Below are 6,498 nucleotides of genomic sequence, written 5' to 3' on the forward strand. Positions count from 1 at the left end.
TGTGCTTATGTGATTTGTTGTATTGCAGAACCAGAAGGTATAGCAAATGCCCAAAAATCTTTAGGGATAGGACAGGAAGAGAAGGCTCGTCGTATTCATTGAAAAAGAGAGAGAAAAAAGGAAAATGAAGGGGGGTTGGGGGAGAGGGCGGGGGTGGTTGGATTTAGAAGGCAGTTGAAGACTTATTGCTGATTTTAGATGTAACTTTTTAAAATTATTTTTAATATCTAAAGATTTCTTTTTTGGGGAATCTATAATATCTGAAGATTGAAAATGTAATCTAAAAATTCAGTGGGAACCCTTTCATAAAAAATTTTGACTTTGCAAATGGACTTGCATCATGAGCTATATGAGAGTTTCAATGATGATATTTAAAAGTTCAAAAATGTGTACAAAAACACTTTTGAACGTTTAGACCCCCAAAAACCAATTTAATCAACACACGCAATATGTTAAACAATAGTGTGCGGAAACTTAACATATGCTATAACATGGTATTGATTAAACAACTATCTAAGCCACAACAAAATAAACCACAGCAGATAATGTAAAGGCAGAGATAGAGAGGAAGGAAGATGCAAACACAGCGATAACACCAGATATGTTATCGAAGAGGAAACCGAAGACCTCGGCGAAAAACCTCTCCGCCGCCCTCCAAGCGGTAATCAATCCACTAGAAAATACAGTTGGGATACAAGGACAGCAATAGACCCTCCAAGCCTAATCTACCCAATGCACCTAAGCCCTCCAAGCTTCTTGCTCCAACGAGGTTGCGCCGAACCTTTTTCTTTTCTAGCTTTCCGGATTCCGCTACTACACCGTAGCATCAACCAATGAATATTGGCTCCTTCCTAACTGCTTCCCAGAACTCCAAACGTCTGTCTCACAGAGATGATAATGGTGAGAACCAGGTTTGGTATAAAGGCCTCTCAAGGATTTGACAATGGAGAGGAAGAGAGTGAGGGATTTTGATGAGACTCTAAGGTAGAGATTGTGGGTAAAACAATCTGGTTTTTCTTTAGGGTTTCTCTCTCAAAATTCTCTCTGGAAGCTCTCTTTCAATCGTGGGTTAAAAGGGTATTTATACTGAAGAGGAGTGGAATGCGAAACGTCAGGTTTTTCCAAAACAGGGGTGGCTCGCGGCTTGACCTCGCGGCTTGACTAAGTCGCGAGTTCCAGTCGCGAGTTAACCGTATGGCCAGTTGTCCTGTTTTGTCCTGTAGTGCTCCAGCTAGCATGACTGTTCATCTTCCAGCATGCTTGGCACGTGTGCATCTTCTGGCGGGTTGAAGCCGCGAGTCCAGCCGCGAGTCCCAGCCGCGAGTCTCTGTTTTCTTGCACACTCTTGAGCAATCTTCACACTATCTCACTCACTACCCTTACAACAATCCTACCTAAATACAGGGTTACTAAATGCTGAATTACAAGCAAATTTGGCACGGAATAAAGCCAATTAGATGGTTGAATAAATTCAACCTTACAATCTCCCCCTTTGGCTATTCCGTGACAAAACCCTAAAACAGACTCTAGACTTAACATGTGAGTTGGGAACAGTTGATCAAAACTCACTCACACCTAATTCTAGAAGCTGTGAAGCACTTGAATCAAATGAACATAAACTCCTGAAACACAACAATACACCATGATCATTGTAAGCAGAAAATTATTAATGCATATGAAACAGGCAAAAAGAGATCAAGCATAAGATGGAGTTAATGAACAAACCATGGCTTGATCAACCAAGTGAACACCACAAAGTAGTGATCACAGTGTTCATTCACACTTGGAATGAACACAAAGACATACAAGTTAACAAGCACAAGGCAAGACACTTGTATGCTCAACACTCAACCAATGCATAGCACACATGGCATATGCATCTAGGAACAATCCTACAAGGGCACAAGAGTGACAGTACATAAACCACAATGCAGAACATTTAGATTTAAAATACTGATTTCACATAGCATAAAGGCTGCACTTAAGCATGGTACATACCACAAGGCCTACAAACTATGCATAAACCATAAACCCTCAAAGCTTACAAAAGCATATGGGTACAAACTAACAAATACCTGAATAACATCATCAAAAATATATAAAAGTTAAAAGTTTATCCAAGAGTATATGAAAAGAGTTAGAAACAGTTATACACCAAAACACAGTGTATCAAAACCAAAATAACCATTAGTTTAGAAGATGAGACGAAAACAAAAATATGTGTGTGTGTGTACTCCCCCTATCACTATGCACACTTCCCTTTGAACTTTTTCTCCCCCTTACTGAATGCTCTCCCCCTTTTTGTCACGAATAGCTAAAGACTCTCATCCAACTTCCGTTGAATCTCATCTAGCTGAGTCTCCATAGTCTCGAGGCGCATTTGGACATGGTTGTTTGTGGAGTAGAGAAGTGCCACAAGCTCATCAACTCGTTTCTGAATATGCTCAAGAACACTGCCAACTCTGTCAGTATGAGAAGCAGTTTGTGCTTGCGGAATACCAGCCTGTGAAGCTTCAGGAACATCACGAGATGTAGATGTGGTATGTGCAGGTGTCTCTGAGACAGGGGCAAATGAAGGACCCGGAGAGATGTGAGCATGTCTTGGTGATTTGGAGGAGTGACTTCTGCTTGCTTGAAGAGTGAACAAAGAAATGGGACGTTGACGAGTCAACATTTTACCATCTGCAGGAGGAGTAATGCCTGCATTAAGGATGAGCTTCATGACGAGACTGCAAAATGGAATGATTCCTCGAGCTGTAGATCGACAAGCGGTCTTCCTCAGGTTGTAGTAGATGTGAGCACATATATCAATGGGGGCTCCGGTAATGAGATCACACAGAAATATAGCTCTCCCAAGATTGATGAATGTAGTGTTGGACAGTGGGTAGAGGTTGGTGAACATGATCAACTTCAGTGTGGTCAACTCAGGTGCAAACTTTGCGGTGCTGATTGAAGTTCCTGCACTAGACACCTCATGATCGTGTCCTAGGATTTGTAGAATTTCCCCAACCTCTGGATTTCGTTCATCATAGGGAGTTAAATTCACATTCTGAGGTCTGGTGATGCTGAGAAGATCTGCGATGGAGTCTGGGGTAACACTAAACTCTGTTCCTCTGACCCAGAAAACGAGGACAGGTCCAAGATCAGAGGCATTGGAGAAGCATTCTTTGACCAGCTCATCCATTGGATCATCAAAGTTACCGAACAAGTTTGCCCAGTCTCGTTTCTCAAAGATTCGAGGGATGAATGTAGTCCCTAAGGTGTTGAACTCTACTACCCGCTCCACTATAGTTGTTGACTTGTCAAACACATTTGAGTAGGCGTGTGAGTTCAGGGGAACTCTGAATCTATCCTCATTGGGATCTTGAGATGCTTGAGATGATAGACGAGTCCTTTTAGCAACTGGGGATGCTGATTCGTCAGCAACAATGTCTTTACCCCTGGAAGATCGACGAGACATCTGCAAGAGAACAGACCAACAGAAAAGAACCAAGCAACAATACCCCACAAAAGATTGTCAACAAGATTCAGTATAAACAATATTTCAATATAAAAACCCAGACTGAATATAGTGCAGACCCAAACCACAGAAGCACAAATCAATACGTGCATCAAACTTGGTGAAAGTACACCAAGACAAAGAGAGACGCAACAACTGTCATTGAGACAGGTTAACATGACCATGATATGCAATAACAAACAGCATATGAACATTTAGAACAGATAACAAACATCACTCCAACAGAGACATGAACATGGGGAAAATATTTCAATCATGAAGAAACCTAACATCCACACATTAACATTCAGGAAAGAGTAATGAGTAAGTCACATAAACACCAAACCCATTTCAGAAAATATTCTCAGATTCAATAATCAGCAAAAATTCAGAACAATGAAAAACACATTGACTGCTCAGCATGAAAACGGGTGAAAACAATAACAAAGACAAGATACTCCAAACCCATTACACATAGAGATAAGAATAACGAACACAATACCAGTCCAAACAGTAACAGAAATATGCAGGAAAAAGAAACTGAGATTAAAAAATCAAAACCCATACCTTTTCTTGATGATTTGGAGAAGAAATGAAGCACCAAAAGGGTTTGAAAAAAAATGGATTCACGAAGAGGTTTGGGAGAAAACAGCAGTTTTAAGAGAAGGTGAACAGTTACAAAAGTTCGAGGGAAAACTGAAAGAGGTTTAAAAACTGCTCCTGTTTCTGCAAACCACGCGATTTTCGCGACTGGTTCAAGTCGCCACACAGTCGCCAGCTCAAGCCGCCAAAGCACTCAAGATGAAAATTTTGAAAAATTTTTCTAAGTGTTTTTCGCGACTGGAAGGTCTACCCGCGAGTGAGTCGCGAGCTAAGCCGCGAAAATCTCTGAGTGAATCTCGCGACTGGACCTTCCACTCGCGAACAAGTCGCCAAAACTGACCAGCGAAGATGCGACTGAGGCTCGCGACTTGACACACCCGCGACTGAGCCGCCAAAACAGGGCAAAACTGTATTTTTGAAATTTTCAGATTTTTCAGCAAAACACTTTCCAAAAACACCTAAAACACTCAAAAATCTTTTTGTGCTTGAATTAACAAAGATTGAGTATGTGAAAACACATTTTATCAAGTACAATCACACAAATGAATATGGCATTTATCAAACATAAACTTGTGTGTTGTGTGTGGATATCAACAATGAAATAGTCCTTTGTCTAATGTGAAGCTTCAATGATCAATTCAACCAAGGCATACACAATTAGCACTAGATCATGTGACCAATCTCAATTATAGAAATATGAATATATGACTTCCCACACAACTTGATAACATAACTTGGAGCCTTTCATTTGACTCCACTTTCATCCATAACATTTGATCTTTTGAGGCAATCATCTCTCATTGTGAGAGGGATAGACAACATTTTTCTTTGAAGAACAGGCCTTTGGCCTTTTTGAAAGAAATTTCACTTTTGATATAAGGTCGCTTACCCTTTTTCCTAGTCAAATACTAGAATGTGCGACAGGCTTTTGCAGCTCAATATCTCTTTTCATTTGGAGATCTACATTTAGTGAGCTCTTTTTAGAAAAAAAATAAAAATGGGAAGAGATATAGACACAAGTCTATGCAAGTTTCAAGATCAACATAACCATTCACTAATCATTCATGACAAGTTTGAAGATCTATTTACAACAATCACATAGATTTCAAGATTTTTCCCATAGTGATATGAGTGCATGAAAACAAGTAATGTTCGAAAATGCACAAAGCCATTAGCACAAAGGTACACGGCAAAAAGAGTTTTAAGACAAAAACTCAACAAAGTCAATCAAGCCTTTTGATTTTCAAATTTTTATGTAATTTTGGATTTTTGACTCAAGAAACAAAAAGATTGATAAAACACAATTAAGAAAAGTTCACAAACAAACAAACAAAATCAAAAACAACAAGCATATCAAACAACCATAGTCACAAAGCATAGGAAGTATTAATGCATGGACATGTTGTAATGCTTATGCATGAGTACCCCTTTTCACCCACACGACACTTGCGTTTGGGGTGATTTCCTTAGAGGATTGGGTACGGGAGTTAGGGCTTTCAAACCTTCGTGAGAAGCTTTCCAAACAGTTGGTGAATGCACCAATCATCTTCATCACGTTCATCATTCCGGGATCTCCGTTTTGCTCTCTAGGTTGATCCCCTGCCCACGTTCTCCTATCAATTCTTGGTCCTCCTGACCTTTGAGGAGTAGCACTGTTCTTTGCTCTCAGCTTTTGGCAATTTGGTCGAGTGTGCCCTTGAAGTCCACAGTAATGGCACACATACATTCCTCTAGGACCTCTTTGTGGTCGAGGACGTGACTTGGCACGAGACTCAGACCTGCCCACATACTGATTATGATGATTCAGCATCCGTTGGTCCACCACATTCTTCTTCTCCTCCACCTCGAGGTTCACACTAGTAGAGTCAGCTACAACTGGATCTTTGGACTTCACAAACTTCACTTCTTTAGTGACATTTCCAGTTGAGCTACTTCCTCCGGTATATCCCAGTCCGGATTTGTCTGAGAAGCTCTTTTGAGATGATATAACATCATCAAGCTTCTTGGTGGTGACCCTCTCTATTTTTGCATTTGCTTGAACAACCTCATTCTCAAGGAATCTCACTTTAGTGTAGGCTTCGGACAGCTCACCATTAAGAGTTTCAATCTCGCATTTGGCCTCCCTATACCGGATTAGGAGACTTTTGTAGTCCTCCTCAGCCTTCTTCATCTTTCTCACAGCAGCCTTGGCTACCCTTGTGTATTCACCAGATTTCTCCAAAAGTGAGTTGTAATTTTCTTGAAGAGTTGCAGTGCATTCTTCTTCTTCAGCTTCCGATTCTTCAACAATTCCTAGTGAGTCATCCTCACTATGTTCTCCAAGGTCTTGAACAAGCAAATTCAATTCATCCGAAGACTCAACATGAGCAATAGTCATGAAAGCTGAGTAGTTCCCT

Source organism: Quercus robur, chromosome 9 (genome assembly GCF_932294415.1).
Source record: "Quercus robur chromosome 9, dhQueRobu3.1, whole genome shotgun sequence".
Classification (NCBI taxonomy): domain Eukaryota; kingdom Viridiplantae; phylum Streptophyta; class Magnoliopsida; order Fagales; family Fagaceae; genus Quercus; species Quercus robur.